Source organism: Paroedura picta, chromosome 15, assembly GCF_049243985.1.
Source record: "Paroedura picta isolate Pp20150507F chromosome 15, Ppicta_v3.0, whole genome shotgun sequence".
Taxonomy (NCBI): Eukaryota; Metazoa; Chordata; class Lepidosauria; order Squamata; family Gekkonidae; genus Paroedura; species Paroedura picta.
In genome coordinates, this window is record NC_135383.1 from 24801137 (window position 1) to 24817451 (window position 16315).

At 48.3% G+C, this 16315-nt stretch overlaps 1 long non-coding RNA gene across 4 annotated transcripts; it reads right to left on the reverse strand.

Moving 5' to 3' along the window:
- Positions 1-3481: 3481 nt before the first annotated feature.
- LOC143824446 (uncharacterized) lies at positions 3482-6229 on the reverse strand. Of its 4 annotated transcripts, XR_013226774.1 has the most exons (4): positions 5883-5998; positions 5677-5769; positions 4534-4681; positions 3482-3613 (listed from the first exon to the last, which is right to left on the reverse strand). It is a non-coding gene; the product is annotated as an uncharacterized LOC143824446 (long non-coding RNA). The 4 variants fall into 4 exon arrangements; XR_013226776.1 differs by lacking the exons at positions 3482-3613; positions 5883-5998 and adding an exon at positions 6166-6229 and having other exon boundaries at positions 4400-4681; XR_013226775.1 differs by lacking the exon at positions 3482-3613 and having other exon boundaries at positions 4400-4681; positions 5983-6013.
- Positions 6230-16315: the final 10086 nt, after the last annotated feature.

Here is a 16315-nt window from a genome sequence, read left to right on the forward strand (position 1 = left end):
CGGGGAGTACCGGGACCGTCGCTAAGGCAATGGGCACGCGCATGCGCGGCAGCGGTCGCCGATCGAATCTTGCTTTGCGCGTGGGTTTCGCGGCTTGGGAGCGACGTGGCCGCGCTCCCGAAGCACGTTTAGCATTTGAGGTTTTATGCAAGGCGCAGGATTTAATGTGCAAGGATAATTCTTCAGCAAAGCGGATGCCTTGGATAAAACTCGGCTGCTCTTCAAGGCGGCGCTGGTCGTCTTCTGCCGCCGCCCCGGCGTCTCTGCACCCCCCTTGGCATCCTGCAATTCCTCAGCTGCCCTATTTATTCATTTTTCTGCATCCCACCCGGATCCTTTGCACGTTCATCCCTCCTTCCCGTCTGCATTTTCTCGCGGGTTGGTTTCGTTCCGCGTCCCATCAGCTGCCTTGTGCCGTTTTCGCTCCCCCCGTAGCACTTTATCCTTCCTCCCCTTTTGCAGCCTGTCTAGGTTTGCCACGTTTCCCATGGCCAAAGATGGGCTGGCGGGTGAGTTATCAGATCCTGGCTGGGGAAAGTGCTGGAGATTTGGGGACCCTCCAAAGCATTTTGCCCGGAGGGACTGATCAATGTGCTCTGGGAAAGACCTGCAATTCCGAACCACTCCTTAAAAAGCACTCCTTAAAAGGTTGCCAAAACATCGTGATGTAGATTGAGCAAAGAGGCTGCTAGGGGATGAGTCCCCCCAGTTACAGCTGGCCACATTTTGTGTCACCACCATAAAACTCTGATGCTCCAAAGTAGCATCGTTTTAAGTTCTGTTTTATGATCTGTTTTAAATTGTATTCCATTAAACGACCATATTCTTTTGGTCTCTTATGTACTGACTTAATAGAACTTGGCCTGAACGACTGTAATAAAGTTTGATTGAGTGATTGATCTGTAATTCCAGGGGATCTCTTGGTTTCAAGTGGAGGCTGGTATCTCTATCATCATTATTATTAAAATTTATATAGCATCCCATGAAACCTCCTGGGTGACCTTGGGCTCATCACAGCCCTGATAAAGATGTTCTGACCGAGCAGTAATCTCAGGGCTCTCTCAGCCTCACCTCCCTCACAGGGTGTCTGTTGTGGGGAGAGGAAAGGGATGGAGACTGCAAGCTGCCTTAAGACATCTGGTAGAAAAAAAGTGGCATATAAAAACCTTTCCCGTCAACCCCCATGATGTATTGTGGAATTTGTTTTCTATTCTCTAAATCACATTTTTCTGATGCTATATTTTTCTATGGAAAACTTTCTGACCAATATACTCTACCTTTAGTTGTCAGGCCTATTATTTATTATATTTTTATACCACCCTCCCCTTAGGGCGATTCACATGGAACATAAACATAAACAATCTTATGCTGCAGATCAATCATATTAGATGGGCCAAATGTGAGAGACAGAAGACCGAAGACCCATATTAATGTTCTGACCACTCCTAATTGCCCCTTTTATTTCTTTCTGCAGCCTTGCCATTCTGTTTCCTGCCCACAGGTCTTCCCATCTTCAAGGTTCCTTAGAGCAGTGGTCCCCAACCTTTCTGAGGCTGGGGACCGGCAGGGCATCGGGCTGCGCCCACGGGCCGCACCCGCGCATCGGGCCGCGCCTGCAAATTGTGCATGCGCAATTCGCGGGCGCAGCCCAGCCCTGATTCCCTCTCCTCGCCCTCCCGCAGTAAGAAGCTTCCCGGGCCGCAAGCTTGCGGCCAGAGAAGTCTTTTACTGCGGGGGGGGGGGGGGGCGGGGAGAGGGAGCCGCGGCCCGGCGCCATGGCCCGCAGGTTGGGGACCACTGCCTTAGAGGGTTTGGGTTTTGTTTGTTTATTAATGAAACGGGATCCGATTTTTTTTCTTCGCCGGAAAGCCTAAGAATGACGGTCAAAGCGTAAACAGAACAGCATTGTCACATTAATGCTTTTATTAACAAAAACAAACGTTTGTCATGCACAACGTAGACGTCAGTGGGATAGGAGGGGCAAGGCCAAAGAGGGAAAGGAGAAAGATGAGGATGGCAAGGAGGAGGAGCAAGCTGTGAAAGTCTCAGGCAAAAAACCCTCGAAGTTAGTAAAAGCCGGGTCCAAAGTACTGTCCCATTTGGTCAGCCAGCTGCTCGAGTTCCTGGAAATCCGACCGGTTGGGATCGTCCCTTTCCTCCCATGGAGACAGTCTCTTCTCTTCGTAGTCTTCACTCAACTCAGCATCTTCCATAGAATAAAGGCCTCTGGGCAGGCTGACTATGGCCAGTTGGCCCTCTGGCCTCGAGTCACCATAGGAAGCCTCCTCCTTGTTCCGGTTCAACAGGATAGGCTGTAAAACAGGCAGCTGTTCACCGAGGCTGTTGATCTCCATGCTGTTCTCTGGCTTTTCACATGTTGAAACGGCATATCTAGGAGGGAAGGGAACACGGTGGCAGAAGTGGGATTAGTGGGAGACATACAAATGTAGTATCATTTCATCGCGGTGCAGATCTGTTGCATTCCTGTGTTCTCTGTGTTGTTTGCCCTTCTTTTCTCAGACCCAATTTGTGGTTGGTTAGAGATCGTAGTGCCTGCATGCCTTGCTCAGAACAGCAAAATGCTTGCAATCCCAGGGCTATTTTCATGGAAATAAAATGTTGAATTGCTCTGGGTTGTTCAGCAATGACGAACATGAACCAAACGTGAAAAAACAAGGACATAAACCTGATTACCGAATGTAGATTAGTTTGATCTATCGTATTTCCAATAGCCACTTATAGCTGTGAAAATTGGACATTGAAAACAGACAAGAGGAGAGTCCATTTGTTTGATTTCTGGTGTTGGAGAAGGCTTCCACTGATTTTGTGCACAGCAAAAGTTACAAACAAGGGAATACTATAGCGCATAAATCCTAATATATCACTGGTAGGCGAAAAGCACGAAACTATCACTATGTCAGCTCAACGGAGAAGGCAATTATGCTAGGATTGGTCAGTGGAAAAAGGAAACCAGATTGACATCACGGTGGTTAGATGCAATCAAAATGGACACCGGACAGAGCATTATAGAACTAAAAGAAGAGTGCAAGATCAAAAACCATGACCACAGTTGAGCCATAGGCTCGCCACCAATTGGACGCGACTGAATGGCCAACGTGATCAGCATGTTCAGCTGCTTTCTGTTGACTTGGCAGGAGTTTTGCCAGGCTGATCTTCTCTTTGCAGCTGCAAAGCAATTTCTCATTATTATTTTTATTTTCGATCACACACAATTGCAACGCTAGAAAAAAAAACATTCTAAAAATGGTATGCATCGCTCTAGCAAAGAAATCGGGCATTAAATCCCATCTGCCCAATCCAGCCACAACTAGGAGTAAACGAGAATCAGCTGATTGAAACAGCAGGAGCCACTTTAAAAGAGCCTTCTGTTCATTTTAGAACTAAGTGACACAACAAGGAAGGGGATTCTTTTGACAGAATTAATCCTCTGACCTTTTACTTCTGCACTGCAAGCCCTAGGCACATGGACAATACTGCCCGGATTTGGCAAATGCCGCCTGGTTACCCCAGCCCATCAGCCCAAAGAAGGTTGTGCTAGGTGTCTGGCATGCTTCTCCTTTCGGATGTGGAGCGCAGACTGGAAATGATAAAGCTGCAAGGAGATAGGGCAGAAATAGGGAAACCTGACATGTGCAAAATGCAGCGATCAAAAGAAGTGCCGAACGTCCCCTCTGTTAGCCCTACTTGAAATGAATGGGGTTTCTGCAGGAGAAGTTCTCTGGATAGTCAAGAAATGTTGGCTTAATTCTCAGCGAAATTCAAGGAAATGTAGGCAAGAATTTCTCAAAGCTATTGTTAGGAGGTAGCATTGTCCAGATCAGAGGTCCTCAATATGGAGTCCGCTGGCACCCTTTCTGATGCCTGCCAGGACTTCTGATTACTCACTGGAGGCTGGATTCCCTGTGTTGACTTTTTAACCATTGTTTCAGCATCTGCTGCCACCAAAACATAAGGCTCTTTGCTGCATCTGATGGTAAATTGTTGTATGCATAAAAATATTTTCAAACAATGTTTCTTTTAAAGGCATCCTCCCAAACAGACTTTCGGCCCCGAAGTGTTGAAGAGTTGCTGTTACACTTATGTTGGACCTCACTTCCTAACCTTTTGTGGTTGGCTCCGCCTCTTGTGACAGCCATTTTGGAGTTGGCGGTCCCTCCTGCGGCAGCCATTTTGTAGTCATACCCAACAGTGCTAAAAAACGAAAAGCCAGAAGACTCCTGCTGCAGACATATGTCCTTACGTCCCCCAAAGAGGATTAAGATCTAGTAATCAAAACCGAAAGGACCGGATGAGGGTCCATGGGGGCCAAGGGGAAGCCAGTAAAACTCAGTTGCCACAAAGGTGATTGCCTTTTTGCAGAGGCTGTATCCACGAAATGTAATGCCTAGCCATGCCCCCCAGCAAGTAACATCTGGGGTAATCAGACTGCCCAAAGCGCCCCCTTTTATTGCATCACTAATCTGCCATGAGTTCCGGGGAGAGCAAAAGGGGAAGCATGTAAAGGCATCTCACAGCTCCTGGTGGCACAGCACAATCCTGAAGCACATTCGTCTCTGTTTGGGTCGCATCTCGTCCCACTCTCTCCTTGGCTCACACCTTCTGCGCACTTGCCCCATACGCACAGGTAACCCAAGCAGCATTCGCCATCCTTTAGGCAAGTCTAGGAGACAGAACAAGCGAGGTGCAGGGAGCTTGTACCCCATTCCTTGAAACACCCCAATAGTCTATTCCAGCCTTTCTCAACTTTTATTTTACCATTGAGAAACCCCTGAAACATTCTTCAGGCTTTGAGAAACCCCAGAGTGATATGGTATGTGTCAGTAGCTTCTGTACATTTAAGCTTTCGTACGTGCTCAGAAGCTACTGGCACACACTAGAGCTTTTTAGCAGCTGTGGAGAAGGAGACTTACATTTGATAAGTGGACATCTATTTTTGTTATTCGTGCAGAATTTTAAAAATCTCACTGGCTGCTTTCTCTACTCTGTATCATGTGGGCTGTGTCTATGTTTTTCACTTTATAAGTTTGCACAACGAGGGTTAATATAATCTGAACATTTTTCGGATATTAGATTTCAGATTATTATAATATGACATTTTGCGGACACCTAACCCTCCAGGAGGCAATATCACCAGGGGGGAGCCGTAGCTTCTGTTCCTTCATGCAATACTTTTAAAGTCACTTATGCCATTAAATGTTGAGTCTACATTTAAAGTCCCTGCATTGTCATGTCCAAGTCTATGCTGGTTCTGACTTTACCGTTTGCATACTTCAATTTCAAGATGTACGCACGGAATCAGGAGGAGAACATTCCATGGAGATGAAAAATTTGCTGCGTCAGAAAAACCAGAGGCCATTCCGACATGCGTGCGTTACACAGTGGATGGCGTGGCTTGCTGGCAAGTGGGAGTCACAGGACCGCCCATGTTCAGCACTTCCCTTCAGGGGAAAGACCATGTTCCCACAATGGATGCAGCATCGAAGCCGCATGCAAACAATGCTCTGTCAAGCATACCCCGATGTACTCTGTTATAAGGTACTCTCATTGCTTTTCATATGCCTCTGATCGGAATTTTTACTTTTTGTTGTCTATGCACATCGAATTCTATGCCAATAAAGGTTTTCTGCATCTCTGTCTTTACCCCGGTGTCCTCACCATATCCTTAGCCTTGCACTGCTGACACCGGGATGCAAGCAGCGACCGGAAACAGAATTGATCCCTTTGACAATCATTGTCGTTCTCGCACACCTGTCGGGGAGGAAGCAAACACATTAAAGGCCACTGGACTATCAGGTCAGCTTTTCCAGTCCTGGGGAATAGCTAGAATTCCAGCAGATCCCCTCTCTTGCCGCAAGCCTTACGTGAGGAAACGGAGATCGGGGTTTAGAGTTGCATGCTTTGCCAGGCAAAGGGGCTGGGAGCAGGGATGGAGCACCTGCAGATGCTGGTGGGCTCACCCACCTAAGCTTGAGATTGGCCAGGATCATTGTGTCACCTGATTGGTTTGGTCTCTCTCTCTCTCTCTCTCTCTCTCTCCAGTGACTGCTGGCCGAATGCTTCCTGCACGGCCTGAGTGTAAATCTTATACAGGAACTTGCTCCTGATTGAGGTTGTTATCAGTCAGAAAGGAAAAGGAAAAGGCACCTATTCCCTTCTTTTCCGTTTGGTTCTCCACTCCGATGCCACAGACTGCTCCAGTGTAAGATAATACGGCAAGGACGGGAAAGCATTCAGACTTACTGGCACTCAGCAAATGTTTTTAAAGTTTGACTCATGCCGGCTGCAGGGAGTGAAAGCGAGAGAGCGCGTTCAGCGTATAAAAGCACGGGAAACGGGTTAGTGGCCAACTTAGGGGCATGCGGGTCAGTGGAAGCCAACTTAAGAGGAAGGAACATAGAAGGAAGCCAGAACACAGCCCTGTCGTACGCCTACTTGCTGACTAACCGATGTAGAAATCTTGGAAATTATATTGCATTTCAACGAGGAATGCTTAACAAGTTGTTAATTAGGAATACGAGGGTCAGAGGTACCGTTGGGACTTCTTCTGTTCAGGAAACTGAATCAAACGCTGAATCAAAGTTGATAAATACCATATTGAGCTTTCCCTTTTGAGAAGATGAAATCAAACAAGACAAAACTAACATGTGGTGCAAAACAGAGCTATTTTTCCTGAAGCCTCTCCGTTCCAGACCCAAAATCTCAGTTGCCTGCGTCTGAGGCTGCCATCTCTGGGTTGGGAAATACCTGGAGATCTGGGGCAGGTGAGCTTTGGGGAGGGGAGAGCAGGATATAAGGCCCTATAGAGTTCACCCTCCAAAGCAGTCATTTTCTCCAGAGGAACTGATCTTGGCTGTCTAAAGAGCACTTGCCGGTGATCTCCACATGCCACCTGTGTTGGAATACTCAGAGGGGATACGTAGTCAGCATGCTTAGATTAGGAACTTTCTGGTATTTTTCAAACACGCTCCTATGTCCTGATTGGCTGGATTAGAAATTTTCTGCTTCCCTGAGTACACTTCCTGCCTGCTTTCCCCTCCAGTACATTAGTTAGGACTCTCCGTCTCTCCTTTCTTACTCACAAAGATTGTTTCTCTTCTCAATAAAACTATTGTGTTTTTTAAGCTGCAGGTGCACCTCTGTCTCGCATATTTGAACTCTGCGAACAACCTGGAAGATGGCGACCCTAGCTGGATCCAGTTATCCAATTTAATTTGCACAAGGGAAGCATACAATTTACCCAAAACAGAGAAAAGGCTAAGAGGATGATAATTAGGAGGGTTGTTTCTGGCTGGGAGTGGTGGGTGAATGAATGAATGAATGAATGAATGAATGAATGAATGAATGAATGAATGAATGAATGAATGAATGAATGCTGCCTCTGATCCGGTATTATCCTATCCTATTATCCTATCAAATGCTGGGAGGAATCAAATCTGGCCCAGGGGCCATAACAGTCTGGTTAATCCATAGCCAATTTTGTCTGGTCGTAATGGAACCCAAACAGACAGATCCACTGGCTTAGGATACATCTGTTAAAACTGCACTGGAGTCTTCGAATAATGGGCTTTTTCAATACTTGAAAAAATACTTGTGGCATTGTTTAAGTGATGGAAGTCTTCCCTAGGGTGGTGGTGGGGGGGGGGGGTTTGCAGAGGGAAGGTAGCAGTGGCCAGGTGGTAGCTTTCCTTGGGGTTGGTTGAGGCCTGGGGCTCTTAACCTAAGGTGACCAGATTGCCCCACTTTTGGAGGGGCATCTGGGAGTACCTGGCAAATGGTACTTATGTTGCAATTAAAAATATGTATATTACAATACTATTTTTGTGTTCTATGAAACTTTTTGCTGCTCCATATAGACCAAATTTTTAATCAAGAACCCCCCTGGTCAGTGGTGTCCCGCTTTACTAATGTTAAAATCTGGTCAACTTATCTTAACCAGCCAATGGGAGGGGGTATCTCTGTAGCCCCTCGTATTTTATTTATATTATATATATATATATATATATATATATGTATGTATGTATGTATGTATGTATGTATGTATGTATGTATATATATATATATATATATATATATATTTGTATACCGCCCTCCCCGAAGGCTCAGGGCGGTTTGCGTGAAACAGAGCAGAAACAAAACAGCAGGTAACTTAGATTAACAATAATGAATGAAGTGAAACAACCAGCAACATGGAACCGTAGAAAAATTAAACATTGAAGTGACTCCTACTGAGAGCCCAGTGGGTTGGACAGAATTAGGGTGGGTGCCATAGGAGGGAGGCTCAGGGGGGGAGGGCCCTTGGGAAGTGGTGGTTCAGATCGACCTCCTCTACCAAATGCCTGTGGAGGAGCTCTCTTCTGCAGAACTGTTCATAGGGTTGACCTGTACTTTAATGCCACCTGTGCTGCTTCTGGGGATCCTGCTAGTCCTTCAACGGCTGTGGAGGTATTTGTAGTTATCAGACAGATTGAGGTAGACCCCCCCCCACACACACACACACACACACGTGTGACATGTGTGTCTGTGCCGGGTGTACGGACACAGCAAGCCTACCCTTTTCAACCAATCTATCTTTACTGGTCTGGTAAAGGTTACCAGGACGTCGGCTCTCACCCTCTGGTACCATCGACCTACCCATCTCTTCCACCACTCCGAGGTCGGTACCCAGCATGCTGGGGGGTAAACGGTAATGACTGGGGAAGGCACTGGCAAACCACCCCGTATTGAGTCTGCCATAAAAACGCTAGAGGGCGTCACCCCAAGGGTCAGACATGACTCGGTGCATTTTCCAAATGTGGCCATCCCAACACCGACCTCTGGATATGTGGGGGTGAGGGGAGAGAGAAAGAGACCCCGATGGTCCTAAGAGAGTCCTCGGTGCTGTGTCCCCTCTTTCAGGCAGGAACCTGACTGTGGACATTCCGAAGTACCAGGCTCTAATGAAGGAGTGGGAAGAAGAAAAGACCTTCTGGCTGGCCTGGTTCTCCGACGGGAGCTACGCCACCATGGTGACCGCATTCTTGTCAAATCCTGCAGTTTGCACATTTGGGGTTCAGGGATGCTGCAGCACTGTCCCTCAGAGCACAGAAGCACCTTAGCAGCAGGGGATCCCTGGTAGGGCTGCCAAGATCGCCTGGCCCATGAGGGAGGTGGGGCTGAGAGAACCCTGACAGAAATGCTCTGAGATCTAACAGGACTGTGACTAGCCCAAGGTCATCCAGCTGGCTGCAAGGGGAGGAATGGCGAATCAAGATGAGGAGACAGAGATCCGGTTGGAGTTGGATGGCAACTTCTGTGTCTTTAAGAAAATCGAGGCCAGCCCTGTGCTCCTAACAAAGAGACACCGGAGACACAGGGCCTCCCAAGATGACTGTGGGCATCTTTGTGAGAAGGAGCCCCCTAGGGGCAAGGAGGGCCACGGATCAAGGTAGAGAACTGCAGCCTTGAGAAATACCTTTACAGATGGCACATGGCGCTGGCACACCGATCCTGTGACTCTGTGAAGAAGCTTTGGAAGGATTGTGATTTGCCAGTGGTAGAATGTGATGCAAGTAGCCATAGTGAGATTTGGGTCTTAGCAAAGGGAACAGCACCAAGTTACAGCAGCCATTTTGGCTTGGCTCCGCCTCCAGAGGCAGCCATATTGGGGTGAGGCTCACTGCCTTCAGTCAAGATTTCAAAGGTGCCTGCAAGCTCCAAGAGGTTAGGCGATGCCGGACTGCACTTGGAACTGAATGGTTCTGGACATGGGAAGGAGAGGTGGCTGGCCTTTGCCTTCCTCTGCAGAGCCTTCCTTGGTGGTCTCCCTTCTAAGTTCCTACCCTCATCAACTTCCAACCTATGGCAACTCCAGCAAAGGGGTTTCAAGGCAAGGGAAAAGCAGAGGTGGTTGTCCATCGCCTTCCTCTGCAGAGCCTTCCTTGGTGATCTACCTTCCAAGTACTGACCCTGCTGAGCTTCCTAGATCTGATGAGATTGGACCACACCATGCTGCCTTCCCTTCCAGCACCTGCTTTCCCTCCCAGTTCCAGTTTGGTATAGAGGTTAAGGCCAATGAGCTCTACTCTGGAAATCAGGCTGAGTTCCCCATGTCTCGTCCACACGCACAGCCAGCTGGGCAATGTTGGACCAACCACAGTTCTCATGGAGCTGTTCTCGCAGAGCCATTACCACAGAGGACTCTCAGCCTCACCTACTTCATGGGGTGTCTGTTGTGGGGAGAAGTAGGGAATCAGGGGCCAGCCAGTCCCTCTGGAGGGCCAACAACAGGGCATGGAGGCCAAGGACTCCATAAGAACATCAAAAGATCAGAACAGTGAAGGTCCATCTACTCCAGCTTCTTCTCTCAGGGGCCAGCAACAGGGCATAGAGGCCAAGGCGTTAAGAGCTACTTCTAACGAATCTCAATACCTTGGACAATCCTGGCTCCCACTGGGGGGAAAATACCTCCCCACCAACGCCTGGTTCTCCTGAAATCTTTATTCATTCATGTATTCATTTGGAAAAGAGCCAGACCCGTCTCCTCTCCAACCCCTGCTCTTCTGTGAATCCACCCCGTAAACCTCCTGGAATTTCCCAGTCCAGAGCATGCAGCCTTACCTGTAGGTGTGGAGATTCCTTCTAGTGAATCCCTGGGTGCAAGGCAATATACATTACCCCCCTCCCATGCGCACACTGGCTGAAGCCCCCTCCTTCTCTGTGGTTGAACCTCTTGTTGGCTTCCTTTTCATCTCCTGCTTTCCAGGTTTTCAAGAAACTGCTCCGTCCCGAGGAGCAGATGGATTTCATTCTGATGGCCATCAGGGGCATGAGGCACGACACTATCCACAACACCAAGTGTGCCGTCCGCATACTAAGAACCATGCTGAGGAGCCCCGTGCCCGATTTGGTGAAGGTAAGAGGCGGGGGGTGGGGGGATGTCCATTTGATTGTTGTTTCTGTCCTGTTTTGCCTTTCTTTCCCCCCAAAATCATCTTCTGCCCAAGTAGGTCTTGCAAAATTCCTTTAAGTCTGGTTTGGTTAAGAACATGTAAGAAGAGCCTTGCTGGAACAGACCAGTGTGTGTCCCTCTAGTCCAGCATCCTGACTCTCACAGTGGCCAACCAGCAACAGGGCTCAGAGGCCAAGGACTTCCTCTGATAAGAGAAAAGCCCTGCTAGATCGGGCCATTAGTCATAGAATCATAGAGTCATAGAGTTGGAAGCGGCCATACAGGCCATCTAGTCCAACCCCCTGCTCTACGCAGGATCACACCTAAGCATCCTAAAGCATCCAAGAAAAGTGTGTATCCAACCTTTGCTTGAAGACTGCCAGTGAGGGGGAGCTCACCACCTCCTTAGGCAGCCTATTCCACTGCTGAACTACTCTGACTGTGAATTTATTTTCCCTGATATCTAGCCTATATCGTTGTACTTGTAGTTTAAACCCATTACTGCGTGTCCTCTCTCTGCAGCCAACGAAAACAGCATCCTGCCCTCCTCCAAGTGACAACCTTTCAAATACTTAAAGAGGGCTATCATGTCCCCTCTCAACCTCCTTTCCTCCAGGCTGAACATTCCCATGTCCCTCAACCGATCTTCATAGGGCTTGGTCCCTTGGCCCCAGATCATCTTCGTCGCTCTCCTCTGTACCCTTTCAATTTTATCTGCATCTTTCTTGAAGTGAGGCCTCCAGAACTGCATACAGTACTCCAGGTGTGGTCTGACCCGTGCTGTATACAATGGGAGTCTCTTGTGATTTTGGTGTGATGTCCCTGTTGTTACAGCCCAAAATGGCATTCACCTTTTTTACCGCTGCATCACACTGCCTTCTCATGTTTAGTTTACAATCCACAAGTACCCCAAGGTCTCGTTCACACACAGTGTTACTTAGAAGCGTATCCCCCATCCAGTAGGCATGCTTTTCATTTTTCTGACCCAGATGCAGAACTTTACACTTATCTTTATTAAATTGCATCTTGTTCTCATTTACCCATTTTTCCATTGTGTTCAGATCTCGTTGAACTCTGTCTCTATCTTCCGAAGTATTTGCCAGTTCTCCCAATTTGGTGTCATCTGCAAACTTGATGAGTAGTCCCTCCACCCCCTCATCTAGATCATTAATCAATATGTTGAAAAGTACCGGGCCGAGCACCTCCCTCCAGACTGATGAAACACCATTGACAACGACTCTTGAGTGCGGTTCTCTAACCCATTCCCTATCCACCTAACTATCTGAAAATCCAGTCCTTCAATTTATGCATCAGAACATCATGGGGAACCTTATCAAAAGCTTTACTAAAATCCAAGTAAACAACATCAACCGAATTTCCACAATCCAGCAAACCTGTTACTTGGTCAAAAAAGGAAACCAGGTTGGTCTGAAAGGACCTGTTGGAGACAAATCCATGCTGACTTCCTTGGATCACCAAATTGTCTTTCAGATGTTTGCAGATCGATCCCTTTAATATCTGCTCCATTATCTTCCCCACAACAGAGGTCACACACACTGGTCTGTAGTTTCCCGGGACTTCCTTCCTCCCTTTTCTGAAGATCGGATTAACATTTGCTCACTTCCAGCCCTCCGGGACATCTCCAGTCCTTAAAGAGGTCCCGAAGATGATGGACAAGGGTTCTGCAAGTTCTCCGGAAAGTTCTTTGAGCACTCTCGGGTGCGTTTCATCCGGCCCAGGGGATTTGAACTCATCCAATTCAGCTAAATGCTTCTCGACAACAACCTCTCTATCCATGTCTAAGAGGACCAGAAGATAGATCTCCCCCTCCTCACCGAGATCGGACACGGGGTCGAGAGGACAGTCTCGAGTCCGAGAAGCCATTTCTGTGTCGGCCGTGGAGCATGCCGCTGTATCACCGACAAGGGGCCCCTCGACGTGGACAGAGGTGCTGGTTCGGGCTCAAGAGCCTTCGGCGTTGAGACATCTATCTTCGGTGGCAGTGGAGCTCCCGCTTTCAGCTGAGACCCACAGAGATGCCTCGGTACCTCGAAGTCGACAGTCGCTGCTGAGGTTGAGATTGCACAGTTCACCATTGTTGTCTGACGAGGACGTACCTTCGAAACCTGCTTGTCCATGGACCCCCCCTTTCTGCAGGTATCCCGGGACAAGGTTATTTTGCGCCCTAGTGTTACCTTTCTACCAAAAGTGATCACCAAGTTTCATTTGGGACAGTTGTTGGTGCTAACAGTTTTTTTCCCAATCCAAGCTGCATAGAGTTTCTTCCTACAAGTATGAAGATATTTGTCGGCAAGAGAATAGAGGGCTAAACAGTGGTCTAGAGTAGAACAATTTTTAGTAAAGCCAATTTGTTTGGGACCTATTAGGTGTTTTTTCTTCAGTGCCTTTCCCCCTCTAGTTTTTAAGGCTTCTACCGTCTCCCCACTGGGGTTTCCCAGTGATCCTTCACCAGACTCAGCATCCTATGCCGATGTGTGCAATAGAACAGAACTTCCAGAGTTTCATCCCCTGGCAGAACGCTCGGCCCCTGTATCTCCCTGCAGCACACTGGTGATAAAAGCAAGGGTCTCATTAACAGAAGGTTTGGCTTTTGGCACAGGTCTGCCTTGAGAACATTCAACGCTCTAGTGAAGAGTGCATGCCATGAGGATCAGGTCCTAATCATGCTCAAGAGAAGAGGGTCCGAGTTTCTTTTGAGGCCCTCAACTCACCAGAAAGGTCTCTACCTCTTTGCTAGGTAAGAACTAGGCTGCTGCAACAAAAGACTAACTTGCTCCCCATTTTGCGAGTGTCCCACATGGGTGGAATTTTTTTTAGGCGGGAGGGAGCAGGGGCCCTGTAGATGCTGCTTGTTCACTCGGCCTCAACCAAATGCCTCGTGGAGGAGCTCCCTTTTTCAGGCCCTGCGGAACTGTTTTAGCTCCATCAGGGCCCTGATCTCCTCCGGGAGCTCATTCCACCAGGTGGGGGCCATGACCGAGAAGGCTCTGGCCCTGGTTGAAGCTAGGTGGGCTTCTTTAGGGCTAAAGATAGAAACCCTATACATATAAATTCAAGAAAACATTCTAATAATAAAAATTTGAAGCCAATAGTGGCGCAAATACTTTCTGATGACGTCCACTGAGCCTAGATCTCAAAGGAGCGCTGCGTAACAGTGCTGCCAACATCAATCTCATAAACAACAGTGGAATGTCCAAACATTGTCAAGGAAAGGGGGGGGAGCATCAGTTTGAGGGAGAGGACCAGCCTGATCTTATCACTCCATTCATTCCACCCGGCCTCAACCAAATGCCCGGCGGAAGAGCTTCGTTTTGCAGGCCCTGCGTAACCCAGAGAGTTCCGACAGGGCCCGCAGCTCTTCCGGGAGCTCGTTCCACCAGAACCACTTTCCTGTGGCCTAGTAGTTGTAGTCGAATATCACAATATTGAATTTGTATACCACCCCTTCCCATATGAGATTGGAGAGGTTTACAATAAAAACATTAAGTCCAACCAGAAAATGGCTTTAAAATGGAAATATCGTGAATAGATTGCTGGCCAGATGCAGGTGGCAGGTGACATCATGCAGAGCACCCATAATATAGCATCTGCGGGGGCTGAGTATGACTATGGTGTGCGGAATGGCCCTAAAAATTGCTCCAGCTGATTAGGGTAGCTTCCTGATGACATGAACTGAAATCTGAAATGAAAATAAATGTGGGGTGTGTGTGTGTGCTAAGGTCAAAAAAATAAAGGCCATGCCTACGTGCTCTCTCTTCCTTGTGCATCAACAGAGCCATGATCCGGAACGAGGACTGCGGGAGCATCCTGCCCTACCTCCTGAAGACTCTGGAAAGCCCAGAAGATTTCCGGCATGTCACTCTGCTGACCTTCCTAGTTGAGGTGAGCTTCGCTGGTGTCTACAGGACACGGAGGCAGGAGAGACCCAAGTCATGTGTTTTGAATGAGAGGTGGTGGGCTGACCACGCCAGCAGAGGGCAATGGCTTCGTCTCAAAAGTCAGAACCAATGGATGAAATTAATCCAAAGGATGTTCCATCTAAACCTCCAGAAGAAGTTCCTGACAGGGCAGTTTCTCAGTAGAACAGGCTTTCTTGGGAGGTGGTGGGTTCTCTATTTTTGGAGATTTTTAAACGCGGGCTGGTAGCCATCTGACGGAGAGGCTGATTCTGTGAAGGCACAGTGCAGGGGGTTGGACTAAATGACCCAAGAGGTGCCTTCCAACTCTAGGATTCTATGATTCTGTGAATTAGTGAGGGGCAAATCAGGACCCCTACTCAGCTCTCTTGGTCCTTGCTGCATCATATCATGGTGGAGAAGAGTGGGGGATCTTCCGCCAGCAATACAACAGGGAGGGGGGAAGGGGGAAATGAAAAACGATTAAGGGACTGCAGCCCCTTCCCTACAAAGAAATGTTTCAAGAGGTTAAGGCTCTACAAGCTGGAGAAAGTATGGTTGAGGGGTGACATGAGAGAGGTTTACAAGACTATGCATAGGGTAGAGAGGGTGGAGAAAGAATAAAAAAATAAATAAAATATTTTCTCCCTTTCTTCATCCCTTTCTTGCAATACAAGAACTTGGGGGCGCTCGATGGAATTAACAAAGAGAAACAAAAATGTTACTCACTGCTCGAGAAAGTGGTGACAACCACAAGGATAGACAGCTTCAAGAGGGGAGGGGAGAAATTGATGGAGCAGAGGCCCCTCGTGGCTATGAGTTCTAGATGGAACACTCTGTCTGCGGCAGTGGCACTCTGTACTCTTGGTGCTTGGGAGAAGGTTTTCTCAAGGGCTGAGTATGCACTGACTTTGTTTTTTCCAATGTGGATCCTGCTGAATTGATTTCAACTCGCGTCTTCCTGAGGGCCAATCCTGGGGAGAAGGCAGGGAGCAAGGCAGCCTGCGAGTGTGTTGCCAGTCCTGCTTTTCTTCCCCTTCTTCTCCAGCTCCTCCGCCACCAAACCTTCCACAGCACCACCGAAGACCACATCATCCGGCAGCTGAGGAAGCAGCTGAATGCCACCAAAGAAGAACTCCGGTCCCTGGCTCTAGACGGCATGCTTCAGCTAGCTCCTCATTCTGAGAAGGTGCGAGGGGCTCAGCACCCCCACGGGGAGGGGGGCATCAGAAATGTCCCACAGGGGCTCAGTTCCCACAGTATGTGTTTTCCTCCGGGGGCCAGGAGCCTTCCCCCAGGCAGGCTCTTTCTGCTGGGGTGGGTGGGGGATGTATGTCGGCAGAATTTAAATATGAGAAGGAGGAGCTGGGTGCTGGCTGCTTAAAAAAAACTCCTGGTATTTACCAATCCAGAATTGGTAACCCTATGCCCGCTTTTCTTCCTAATGGGG